Raw genomic sequence first — 14,127 nt, 5'->3', positions numbered from 1 at the left:
TGCTACTATACTTTAGCCTGATGCTGAAAATATTTACATGTTAGGGATCTTCTCTATGTTTGACAGAATTAATCCATGGAAGATGCTGCTGTCCCAGGTAAGTTAGAGACCCCTAGCAGGCCTCTTAGAGTAGGTTCTTTTCCCCTTTATGCTCCTCATCCCCCCATATATCATATTTCTTCTAGGCCATAAGTAGAAGAGGGCCTTCCATGCCTCTTTCCCTTTTTCTTGGTTGTATGAACCTGGCCATTGTTCCAGGATTCAGGCTCCCATGAAGTATCCCCACCCCCTTAAATATAGCCCAATTTCTTACATTAAGCACACATATGCAAAGCTGAACAGGGACCTTGGACTAAAGCAGATCAGCTCAAAATCACTAAGATCAGGACGATGGTTTGGACTATGTCCTACTAAGTCCAACAAAGTAAAGAGACAAAAAGTGGATCTGGCTATGCTGTAATGCATGTCACAGTTTGACAACATTGGGACCTGCAAGGTTCTCAATGCAATTGGTTTACTCATTAGAGGCTTTCTGATCTAAGGTCTGCAGGTGTGACTTGTCTATATAAGGAAAAAACAATATTTATCACAGTAGGCCTTAATGAATTTATCATAAAAAGTTGATGATATATACAGTGGGCCTGATTTGTCTATGTTATGAAATATCACTGTTTTGTTTTTGTTTTTTAGAGTTTTATATAGCTCGAACTAGACCCGAGACATAGGGTATCAGAGCACTTTACAATTGTACCAGTTTTGTTACAGATGGACACAGTATTGCTTATACATTCATAATGCTTTGGGGTATATTTAGCAGGGTGAATGAAAATTATTATTTAATAATTTATTTTCAGTTTGAAATAGTGCTAACCAGACCCCTCAGTGCAACATCGAGCTATACATGATTTAATAAAGATATACAGAGACGCACTGGGGGAGGAGCTGTGAAAATGTAATTAATAGGATAACAGGGGTGGGCTAGATCATTAGTGAGATTGGAATAGGAGAATATGGGGAGGAGGTGCCTCTCAGGTTAGAATATTTCAAAGCTAATGGTGTGGTTGACCCTAAAGAGTAATTTTATCTACAAAATTCTTCCTCTGCTTCCCAGACAACATCTTTGAACCATTTGAGTGGAAGCTGATCACGACTTAGAGTAGCGCTGCAAGAGAAAGGTTATAAGTTATTTGTTGAAGTTGTCATGTGAGGTGTTGGTTCTTAAGGCTGGCAGTATACAGTTCTTAGGTATGCTGCCAAAGAAGGATTGGTTCAGGGTACAGGATTTTTAAAGAGTGGGGTTCAAGTCAAAAAGAGTCTGAGTTTTAAACTTACTAGCAATTCCATTTTTGTGGTATCAGTTTGAGCTGAAGAAGGCTCATCTATGATTGTGGCTCCTTTATCATTCTTCCAAGGACAGTTAGGTCATTAGGAGAAAAAAAATCAGGTCTAATTTTTATTTTCAGCATATTTATGGAATAAGATGTTTGATTTGCACAAGAGGGAGGCATTTCATGTATTAGTTGAGATAGGTAGGGGAGATTATGGAGCCTTGTAGGACTCTTTGCTCAGAAGTATTGGGGTTAAGAAGTCTTTTGCCAGTCTCATATGATGATGTGAGTGATTGGAAAAGCATTAAACTTATGGCCATGTAGAGGACCGATGTGGATGATGTCCTCGCCACAATCTGTGGATGAGTGGGCCTTAGATTGCCTGATCCCGATGTTTGAAGCAATGTGACTCCATAGGGCTGCACAGCTGAGTGGCGGGAACCAGAGACCTACCTGGAAAGAGCCGACTGACTGCCGAGGGAGAGTGCTGGCCATGGAGAGGATCCCCAAGTCCCTGTGTACATGCGCAGCAAAATGGGCATGCCCAGTGAGAAGAACTTGGCTGGAGCAGGGCCGAGGGCTAGGCCAACAGTGGTGACTAGGCCCCTGATTTTGATCTTGGCAGGTGGGTTACTCCATCACAACAGTGCTGGATATCCCATATGCCGAAATATAAATCTCATAGGATATAATGGGATTGATCTAAGGTGGGAAGTCATATAGGTGTTGCCGAGGGAGGGTAATAGCCAGGCATGGGGCTCTGTGCTCCTGGGAGCACGCCAAGGTTGAGGCAAGAGCCCCTTTGTGGGATTTCAGTGGATTCTTGGCAGGTGGGCACCCCATTACACTGGAGAAGCCTGGCTCAGAGTGAGTAATAGCAAATGGGTCCAGACGCTAGAATACAATCGCATTCCCACGACGTGGAGTTCCAGCTGTCATACTAGAGTTATTGAGGGTGTGCATGGGGGGTGAGTGTCCACGGTGTGTTCCCAGACTGCCAGGAGACACAGTGAGTTGAGGAGGACTCCCCTCTTCCCATCACCTCCCACACGAGTTCACGTCTGAGTGGTGCCTCAGATGGTTGAACACCCTGCCTTGCACAGCTCACCAGCCTTGATGGCTAAATCCGATCAGGACAGGAAGGAACAACCTCGATGATAGAACTTCTCCGAACCCTGAGACTCATGCCTACAGTGCACGGCGCCCCAGCCACTGGAGAACCAGATGTCCAACTGCACTGACAGGCAGGCCACAGCCATGAGAAAAAATATCTAACAGCTGATGGTGGCCTTCAAGAAGGAGATGGAGCTACTGCATCAGGACTTTGTGAAATCACTCAATGACCTGGAACACTCAATCATAAAATTGGACACTAGGATGGACCAGTTAGAAGAGACAATTGCAGAGGGTTCCCATGAGAGAGACGAACTGCCAATGCGTTTGATGAACTTGAAAAGAGATGCCAGTGGCTGATGGACAAAGTAGAAGACAGAGAAATTTGGTCGAGATGGAACAATTTGTGGCTCAGAGGGATTCCAGACTATGTCCCTGATTTAGAGCTGCCACATTACATTCAAGACCTGTTTTGTTCTCTGCTGCAAGATCAAATCGACAAACAGTTAGAACTTGATCAAATGCACAGGGTCTATAATGCTAATTTAGTGACAAAAAAGCTGTTGTTTAATGTCCTGACAATGGTTCACCTCAACTGAAGGGAGGAGGCGATCCTGAGGACAGAGAGACAGATGGATCCCCTGATATTTAGAGTTTCATCCCTGGCGCTGGTTCATGATGTTTCCGCCACAACCATGGGCAAGCACAAAGCACTGAAAATACCCACTAGTTTGGAGACCAAAAAATCCCGTACGCTGGAAGTTTCTGATACAACAGTTTTTTCGCTACAAGAAAAAAGCAGCAAGTGTCACTACATGTGAAGAAGCAGTGGCAATCTTCTGTCTTGAGGACACCTCTCAACCCACAGATACAGAACTGGCCTCTTCCCATATGGGATGGAGGAGGCGCCAAATGAGGAAAGAGAGGAGATGTGAAGCCTGGAAATATCTGCAGACTTCCCCCTCGCTCAAGGGAGATGACCCGCATTCATAGACTAATTGACTTACCCTGATGGGATGGGTCCTTGAAGCCCCTAGCCCTACTGGAAATGAGATTGCTGAGTGCATACCAATTAGACACAAATGGGGGGCAGCACAAGGATTTGAAAACAGAGATGGTTGGAGGAGGCCCACCGGGATGGAGTCAGAGTGGCAAAAAGGCAGCCCCATACTCCAGAGATCTAACCCTATCATCTTAGATGGTACTTGATTGCTACTTGTCACACACATGGAATGTTGTTTATGTTTGTTCCCTTGCTCCTGAGTTTGTTTAAACTTTTCCCAGATTCAGATTGCACAATATTTATAGGTAATTTAACACTGAAGGCGCCGTCCACCGAGAATCCCTTAATGTTGGAATAGAAAGACATCCCCCTAAGGATACCCATGCCCTAAACCCCTAAGGGGTAGTGGCACTGAATGTGCATGGTCTCAATTCACCAGTTAAGAGAAAGTTGGTACTGCACTGGCTTACCACGAACAGTATAGAGATATCGCCCTTCTCCAAAGACTCATTTATTGGCAGGTGAAACAAGGCACATCCCGATACTGTGTCTGCCAGTTCTTTTACACTGCATCCACCAAGATGATATGAGTGATGATCCTTCTGGGAACAGGTTTCACCTTCCACCATATCTTGACTAATAGGGATGGGAACCGAAGGGCTATCCTAATGTCATTAGGACCAATTTTATGATTGGCAGACCATGCCAGTGAGAACTTGTGCTAGGTGGCGACTTTAATATAGCTATGGAACTGGACATGGACAGATAAAACCCCATGTAGCAACCAATGGCATCCCCGCTCCCTTGATCCAGGGCCTTGACAACCTCAAAAACTTAAAACTGATGGATGTATGGCAAAATCAACACAGGGGGAGAGAGATTCTAAACACTATTCGCATGTTCACAGACCCCACTCTTGTTACCCAGCTGTCTTTCCCTGGGTGGACTCCTCGTTATAGGGACAACAGTCTTTTTGGGCCATGCCCTTATCATGAAACACATGATTGTAACACCCCCTGCTCCTGTCTATAAAATTTTGAAAAATTAATGAGTTAGCGTTCTGGGGCACTGTCTACAAGAGACTATTAGAGAAGACTGTAATAGAAGTGCTCACACACTATTTCAACAAAAATGAGTCAGAGGAATTAATGTGGTCCACCGTATGATATGCCACTAAGGCAACACATTGAGAATTTATTTGTCACACTCAGCCTTCTTGCAATGGGCCTGGCCTCAACAATTGGAGTTGGAGGCTGAGATAGCCAGATTGGAAACCAAAATAAAAACCAAACCGAGACGTAAATGTGTGTAGAGATCCCTACACAAGGCAAGAAGAGAACTAGAGGCAGTCCTGGCTGTACATGAACCACATGACACAAAGCAATTATGTTACGAGAGGGGAGATTAATCCGATCTGCTCCTTACTCACAAAATGGGTGCCCACAAGCTGTGGAACCGCATCCAGATGGTATTGGATCCTCACGGTGACCCTATAATAAATGATCGAGGTATCCTTGAGACCTACACACAGTACTACACTGCACTGTATGGTTGAGAATGTCTCTCCCCAGGAAGATTACCTGGCAATGATCCCTCTGCATGACCTGGATCTGGGAGCAATTGAAGCAGGAAATAACTGAGGAGGAAATATTGGTAGCTATAAAATTATTTCCGAATGATAAAGACCACGACCCGGCAGGATTTCAAACTTCTTTTGCAAGGCCTTTGCATATATACTAACCCCACACCTCAAAAAGGTTTTTAACCCCATCCTCTAACACTAGGAAGTTGCCGCACTCAATGATGGAATCCATCCTAACTTTGATACCAATGCACACTCTTCCATCTGGCTCTAACATAGGAAAAATATCTTTAAAATAATGCTCCATTGGTAGATGACACCCGTCTGACTAAAGGCCACTGTGAACTCCGCCGATACATGCTGGGGAAGTTGCGAGTCAGAGGGGCATACCTACATATGTGGTGGGAGTGCTCGTACATACTAAGGTTATGGAGTCACACAATGGAAGTCATGTGGAAAGTTACAAATATCCCTCCCTATGCGACTAGGGTTTGCTCTACTGGGCATGAAGGATGATGAGGGAATGGACCCACTTTCCCCCTTGGTGACCAAACTACTCACATCACTACTATTGATGGCTCACCTAGTAATAGCACAGCACTGGCATGGGCTGACTCCGCTAATCCTAGGCACACGGTGGGCCAAGATTTGGAACATACATGCAAAGGAAAGACTAACTTCACTGATATGGTACACCTTCCTGAAATATGAAAAGTCCTCGACTCTGTTCCATACATATCTCAAATGCAACCGAGGAGTCATATGCCCTCCATGCCCGATGTGTTTGGGTGGACAATGGGCTGCAGGAGTGGAGCCTTTTAGTGGCGAATGAGGGAGAGCTCTGTGCAGTATGGGGACTAAGACAGGGGCTGCCATATGGGGAGTGTTCACATGCTTTTTCTGGCATGCATAGCTCCATGGTTGATATTTGGATGAAGAGTTCATCAAATCCCTACAGTGTTGTTTAAATGAAGTTGAACATGCTTTCTAAATTTATCTGTATCTGGGATCTGAAAATGAAAAAAAAAGTATTTTAAAAAAAGGAGAAAGCATTTAACCAAGATAGCACTAACTCCTCTAGCCTCATTCATTGGGGCAGATTTACAAGAAAGGGACGCATCTATAGAGATGTGTCACTTTCCTTGCGCCACACTAAAAATGGTTGCGCCACCATGGTTGTGCCGTATTTACAATATGGCGCACCATGGCGGAAGGATTGACAGATGCGTCAGAAATTCTGACGCATCTGCTGGGGCAAAAGTCCCGCATTTCTGGAGTTGTGTCGCAAGCATGATGCAACTCCAGCAATGTGGCCTATTCCCACTGCCCTGCGTCACTCCTTATGCCTGCTTGAAGCAGGCGTAAGGTTTTGACGCAGTGGCGTCCTAAAAGTGACGTGGTGAAAGGGGCTTGTAAATCTGCCCCATTCTTTCAAACTTTTTCACAGAGGTGCTTGTTTGACTGTGTTAAATGGAGGAGACAAGTCGAGAAGCGACAGGTTGCAGGATTTGCCATTGCCTAATATGGAGAGCATATAATCAATTCAGTTTGTGAAATATTGCAAATGTCATGCTACATTCAGTTCTGTATCCATATCTGTGGGGATTGAATAGATTATTTTAGGAAGGTTTTAATCCCTTCGCTGCTTGGCAGTCTACCCCTTGTGCTAAGCCTTTATTTGGCTACTAAGGGTTGTTCGTGCTTAGGCCCCCATAACCTTTTGTCCACATAAGGTATCCACACCAAATTTGTGCCTTTTGCTTCCAAACATCTGGTTGATTCTAAAGGTATCCAGGGTTTGTGGACGTCCCTGGAGGGGACCGCAAAATTAGCCAAAATACACCTAAATGTGTTTTTTTGGGGGAAAAATGGGAACAAAGTGCTGCATAAGAAAGCGTCTTTTAAAGCATCTTTTTTTTTCTCCTGCAAATGGCATCAATGAAAAGCTTGCAGTGCTAAAGTCACCATCTTCCTAGCTTTCAGGAACAGGCAGACTTAAATCACAAAAACACTTTTTTCAAACCAGTTTTGGCATTTTACTGGAACATAGCCCATTTTTCCAATTTTTGTGCATTCAACCTCCTTCCATTTAGTGGTAGAAATGGGAATGAAACCGATAGAGAATCCTGAGCAGCTGTACATTTCGGAAAAGCAGTCACAATTCTAAATTCAGCAAGGGGTTATTTGTGTAGATCCTTCAAGGTGTTCTTATAGAAAGTAACAGTTGAAAAAAGAAAATATTGAAATTGAGTTGAATAAAACAGCCATTTGTGTCTACGTTTTCATCTGTAACTTTTTCTAACTATGGCAGATTTTTAAAAGCAATATACGGTTACGTCCACTGGACCTTTCTGGTTGCAGGGCTTGTTGGTTCTCTAAGAAACCGAGGCACCCAGAGCCAATAACTGAGCCGCACCTTGCAATGGTTTTTCATTGTGTACCATGAATACAGCAATTCAGTGGGTAAAATATAAGGAGTGAAAAATAGGTATCAAGGAAACCTATGTATTTCCAAAATGTGAAGAAGATATGGAGTTTAGACGCAGTGGTTATTTGCTAATCTCTGAATTTGTGGGCACCCATACTAGTATGTGAACTTCAGGGCATTTCTCAATATGACTTCTTTCTTACACACTGTCTTACATTTGGAAAGTGCAAATACAGAGAATGACGATTGGTAATTACATTTGTTCTACTATACTGGGTTCCGCTAAGTCTCGTGACAAAAATGGAACCGCACATCACATTTTTCCACTGAATATTTGAGGCTTGCAGGGGATTCTGGTTTAATAAACATTGTAGTACCCACGCAAGACACACCTCCCTGGACTTCACGAGATGCCTAGTTTTCAGAAATATCTAGGTTTGGTAGGTTTCCTTAGATGACCACTGACCCTGGCACCAAAAACACTGGTTTCCCCCTTGCAAAAAAAGTATTTTTTGTGATAGATAGTTTTGATATGTCCACTATATGTTTTGGGCCCTTCCCTTCACAAACACCAGTGAGGTAGCATTTTTATCGGGACACCTGGGGAAATGATGGGTGTTAGAACATTTGTGGTTTCCTTTTGATTCTGGAAAAATATGACACATAAATAAATACAAGGATTTTTTTTATTTTAGTCACTTTTTGAGGTTTGCAGGGCATTGTGGGTAAGAAAACCTGATGGGATCCATGAAAGCCACTCCACCTTATACTCCCCTGGGTTTCTAGTTTATGAAAATATCTATTTTTTTATTTTAAACTTTATCATTTTCAAAAAGTAAAAAACCGGTTGCAATGCTAATTTCACATTCTCCACATAAACAGTGTTTAAACATTATGATACATGAGTAAACACCATAATCACTCTCCAAGCAGTCATTATCACTTTTTATGCACTCCCCAATAGGTGTACTGGCATTAATCGATTGCGTCTTTATGCCAACACATTAGAATCCGCACCTTGTGTGTACATGAGTGGGCGAATCTGCCTGTCCCCAGATGGGTCATCCCTTTCTGCATGTTGGGAATTGGGGTTGGTGTCCTTATCTAGGAGATATTTCCTCATGGCTGCCAGATGTCACTAGGTCTGGATGCAACGGGTTGTAACGTAGCTTATAACTCACAGTTTGTATTACAATGGATCAGGCTTTTTAGCCACGCTTTCAGTGTGCGGGTGACTCTGCTTCCTAAGTGGATCACTATACCACTTTTTGCCAACAACCGGACAATTGCACCAAACCTATGCACAGGTCTCGTGACCTCATGTACATATCCCATGCCCGTCAGCCCTGGTTGAGGTTCAGTGGTGGAGTGCACCATTTGCGATAGAACTGTGAAAATGCCCCTCCAGAAGCTGCCAATCCTGTCGCAATTCCAAGTCATATGGGTGTAATCTGCGTGTTGCACATGACATTTGGAGCATGTGTGGGTGCGAGACAGGTCAATTCTGTGCATTTTTGCCGGAATGTCATATATGCCCTCCATAACAATTTTAAATGGATTAATTGATGTCTAATATTGAGGGATACCGTCCATGTATGAGCGCAACAATATTCAGACTGTGAGTTTGGCAGCGGGTGCCCAAGATTCTGTTCCCGTTGAAGAACCAGAAACCTTATGGGTCTGGCGGCGTAGGGTACGCCTTAATCTCCTGGGTTCACTTGCTTTATCTAACAGAGACACATGACACTCTGTTGGGCATAGAAGATCAGATTTATTAGCTGCAGCTAAGTACAGTTGTCCTAGAAGTACACTCGGTATGTTCTCAGGAGACTGCCACTTCACTCCGTGGCGCACAATCTTTTATAGTACATGGATGACATACACATTAACCAAGAACACTCCCAACACATACATAAAGAGCCAATAAGAAGAATTCGAAAACAAAGCTTTACCAATGAAAAAGAACTTGAGAAGTAAGGTATCGAGTAACTCGAAGAAGCCTCTCCTCCAACTGTGTTTGTCACCCCTCCCCACAGGTTGATTCATTAACGCGTCCGCAACTGACTTGCAGGTGGCAAGATACGTTTGTGTGTTTTGGAGGACAGTTGTGAAATGAGAGAATACGAGCAGAGAACGACGAAGGCCAGAAGATAAGATAAAATCAGGAAAGAATGGTGCAAACCAACAGATAGTTGAGACAGGGATTAGTCAGACCAGACAGGGATTAGTGGACTCGGCCAGTCCCTGACACCAGTTCGTAAACAGAGGCAGAAGGCTATTTTGACACGATGCCGCAGGAAAAGCAGAAAAGACCTCGTTCGCCGTGCTGCCTCAGTGAGGGCAACACAAAATGGCGGCGGAACACAAAATGGCGGCTTGATACGATCGAGATCGAAAATCGAGTTTCCTCACCATGCTTCACAAACCTTAGTGCCCCTGCTAGGGACCAGAGCCATACTGGCCCTGTATAATTTAGATATGAGGTGTTCCCCCCAGAGTTGGAAATTATTAGTGTTAGCGGATGGAAACTGTTCAGTTTCAATGGAAATTCCGAGATCTGTGTTTGCAAAGCCCTCTGCAGTCTGTTTAGTATAAATCGGTCCATATATGGAGCCTCGCATGAGCGTACGTCTTCCTTTCCCGAGTATACGTGTCCCCCCTGGGACGAGGTCACCTCTTGTGAAAATAGAGTATTTAGTGCGAGTGCTCCGAACCAGCTGCTCCTGAGTGATTGGCAGCCATGGGTTATTAGCCAGAGGGATAGCTGAGTAGTATAGCGACTGCCCACCCATCAAGAGGGCCAGCTTCTTCCGGGCCCAGCTAGTGGTAGACACTGTTTGTATATCCTGGGGTTCTCTAGAGAAGCCAAACAGCAGTATCGCCGCCAACTGGGTCAGGTCCGCGAGGTCCGTCTCAGGCCTTGCGTATGGAATCCAGACATCAGGGTTATACCAATGGTGTGCAAAGCTGCACTAAGCCACTAAATAGTAAATTTGAAAATTAGGGTCCCCAAACCCTCCCCTTTCATATGGCAGGATCATTGTGTCCTTGCTGATCCTGACCCTTCCTCCTCCCCAGACCAGTCTGATGAGGATGGTTGATAGTGTTTGGAAAAACTTATTGGTTAGAGGAATGGGAATGTTGTGGAACATGTACAAAAATGTGGGCAGTACCACCATTCGAATGATAGCAACGCGTCCTACTAGGGAGGGAAGGAGTTTTAGCCACCATTCCACTTGTGATTCAAGTGTACTTAGCGCTGAGCTGTAGTACAGCTGTATAATCTGTTCAGTCTCCCTATGTATATGTATTCCTAGAGATTTAACTGATGTGTCGCACCATGCCAAGGGCAATTCGCAGTCCAAGCTCGCTGTAACGGTAGTTAAGAGGAATACTTTTGACTTGCTCCAATTTATGCGGAGCCCAGAGAACACCCCAAATTGGATTACTTCTATGATTATTGGTGCCAGATTCTCCTGGGGGTGACGGACGTAAAGTATAATGTTGTCTGCATAGAACATTTTCAGGATTGGATCTGTTTTGAATTGCAACCCCCATGGAGGTGGTGCTCTTGTAGATGCCAAAATAGGGGATCGAGTACGATAATGAAAAGTAGGGAAGATAGTGGACAGCCCTGCTTCATACCACTTGATAATGTGAAGAGAAGGGAATAGGGTGCCGTTCATCCGGAGTCGGGCAGTGGGTTGTGTGTAGAGTAGTGCAGTGAGTGCAATAAATCCCTTAGGCATGCCCATTTTACTCATTGTGGCTAGGAGGAAGGGCCATTCTAGGGAATCAAATTCCTTTTCCGGGTCTAGTGATGTGGCAACTGCTGGGACGTTCGTCGAGATCCTGTGCAGCACTGCATATAAAGTGCGTACATTCAAGGCTCTCAACCTATGCAGTACAAAACCCGATTGAGCCGGTGAGATTATTTGATCGAGTAGGAGAGATAATCGCGTTGCGATAATTTTTGCTAATATTTTTTATCAAAGTTAAGTAAGGAAAGTGGCCTGTACGAGCCACAAAGCTTTGGGTCCTTCCCGGGCTTGGAGAGCAATATGATAACTACTTCTCGCAAGGAGGGTTTGTTTTCAAGTGCTTCTGGAAATACTTCAAGGAGGTAAGGGGCAAGCAAGGTTTTATATGTCTTATAAAAAATACTGGTATAGACGTGGAGGCAAGGCTGTTTGAGCTATTCATGGAGTGATTTGCATTGACTATTTCCTTGGTTGTGAAGAGCTCTGCTAGGAATTGTTGCTGAGCAGATTCCAGCCATACCATCACAATTTCCTCCAAATATTTTGTTCTTTCAGCTGACTCGTCCGTTGCCTGAATCCTGTGTAGATTAGTGTAGAATTCGAGGAGTTCATCCCATATGGCTGGAGAACCAGTAATTTGGGCTCCTGCACTGTTTTGAAGAGTAGTCATGTACGACCTCTGGGGGGTCACAATAGCCGTACAAGCTTGAGCCCTCGCCTTTCTCCCTCCCCATACCTTCTGGTGGTCGAATATTTGCTTAAGAAGTGTGTTTCCCTCTCTGCTGCCTCGCGGAATTCAGATAGCAGAGTCATCCTGGACTAAAAGTCACTGGTGTTTCTTGCTTTGCATGTTCCTCGTCTAAGGTTTCTAATTGCTCCTCTAAACGGAAGAGTGTGCATCAGAGTTCGTTTAGGATACTAGCATGTTTTGAGACACTAATCCCCCTCATGTAAGCTTTAAACGCTTCCCATATTGTAGCACCGGATTTGACTGATTCTTTATTCAGAACAAAAAACTCAATAATGGCTGTCCGAAGCTCAGCGCAAAAGACCTTGTCGTGCTACGCCTGCCCCGGAAACCTCCATTATCTCTCACACTCACCAGCTATGGGCACTTGAAGCTTAAGGGTAACTGGGGAGTGATCTGACATGTGTTCTTGGGAGGTTCTGTATAGCATTGTGCCATGGTACTATATTAGGGACAGCAACCAATAATCCAGGCTTGTCCAGGTGTCGTATGGCACAGCTTAATGTGTATGTGAATGTACATCTGAGTGATAGTGGTTCCACTTGTCTTTTAAGTTATATGTCTCACAGATATCTGTCATTGCTCAGGGTGCCTGGGTATTAGAGTCAGGAGTGTCTGCAGTGCTATCACATTTAGGGTCTAAAAGTAAATTGAAGTGGCACCCCATGCAGATGTAGTCCACATCTACCTGCTCAAGCTAGGCATGCAGATTGTGAAAGACACACAAACAAAAGCCATGCAGTGCCCCATAAGGTGGCCCACCACCATGGTATAGCGGCCCCCGGCGTCAGTGTGGATCATCGGAGGTTGAAAGGGTATACGCTTATGTATCAAAATGGTGGTCCCCCTGGCATACATGCTGTAGTTAACGAAGTATCATGTACCCCCATGAGGACACGTATTCAGTTGTTGTTACCTGCGGTAGGTGTGTCTCCTGCAGGAAGACTATGTCTGCTTTGTGTCTTTGCCGGTAGTGCAGAACCTGTTTCCCTTTTCATGTATTATTTAATTCCCTGATGTTCCAGGTGAGTAGTGTTAGCTACGAAAACTCAGGCAGCCTACCCTGTGTGGTCATGTGGTGCATTCAGGTGTGTATGTCTAGTGTTGAAGTGTGTGGAAAACAGCAACCATAACCAGCAAACCAACATAAACTTCCCATGTGATCCTCTAGTCCTTGTCCCCTACCACCCGACCACCCGACCCATTGCTGCTGTACCCATAACAGGGAAGTACCAACAAAGCGAAGTTGCTGATCATATATAAGAGTAGGAGAAAGATAACAAAGAAAATAAAAGACATTCCTATCTACGTTCCAGCAGAAAAAATTATACACACTGAGAGGGGGGGCAACACTACACCAGTTACTCAAACTTGTAGGAAATTGCAAATTCTAAAATAAAACATTATGCTTGCCATAATTCCAGTCACAGGGCACTAGAGCCATTCTCAAACCTTTATGTTGTTATTCAAGACACTCATTATACATGTGTGTCTGGTAGTCATACATGTGGCAGCAGTGATTCCATGGAGAAGAGGTCCACACTTGCCCCGGAGCCACTGTTCAGCGTGGAATCCTTCGAACGCTTCCCTCTCCGCACCCCACGGTACTCCGAGTGTTCATGGCAGAATTCCTGCACCGCCGTAGGAGTGTCAAAGAGTCGGGCTCTGCCCTCCACCACAACACGGAGCCGGGCAGGGTAGATCATGCCATATTTGAGGCCCAGATTCCGTAGTGTGGCCTTGACTCCTGTGTATCTCCATCTGGCCTCCTGCACCATGGCTATGAAATCAGGATACAGGGAAATTGACGATCCCTGCCAGGTCAGCTGGCCCTTCTCTCTTGCCAGCTGCAACGCGGTGTCTCGGTCCCAGTAGTTGAGCAGCCAGGCAATTAGCGACCTGGGGGGACATCCTGGGTTAAGGTGGGGGCCCAGAATCCAGTGGGCTCTTTCCACTAGGAAGGAGGTTGTAAAGGACTCCTTATCAAATAGATCAGACAGTAGAGTTTCCACAAAGTGGTCCAGATGGCCAGTGTTTCTAGTTTCCGGAACTCCAAGTATACGTATATCATTTCAACTGCTCATCACCTTTAAATCTTCGTTCTTCATCAAAACTATTTTGGGGTGCTTTTCTATCTGATCTATTTGCTTGGCTGATTGTGCAG

At 44.7% G+C, this 14,127-nt stretch overlaps 1 protein-coding gene across 2 annotated transcripts in view; it reads left to right on the top strand.

Annotated features, from left to right (window-relative positions):
- Positions 1-14,127, top strand: part of KHDRBS2 (KH RNA binding domain containing, signal transduction associated 2) — a 1,521,990-nt gene that overhangs the window by 1,402,988 nt on the left and 104,875 nt on the right. The window lies entirely within an intron of this gene.

Source organism: Triturus cristatus, chromosome 6 (genome assembly GCF_964204655.1).
Source record: "Triturus cristatus chromosome 6, aTriCri1.1, whole genome shotgun sequence".
NCBI lineage: Eukaryota > Metazoa > Chordata > Amphibia > Caudata > Salamandridae > Triturus > Triturus cristatus.
The sequence above is the reverse complement of the archived record's forward strand: the minus strand, read 5'-3'. Positions and strand labels throughout refer to the sequence as shown.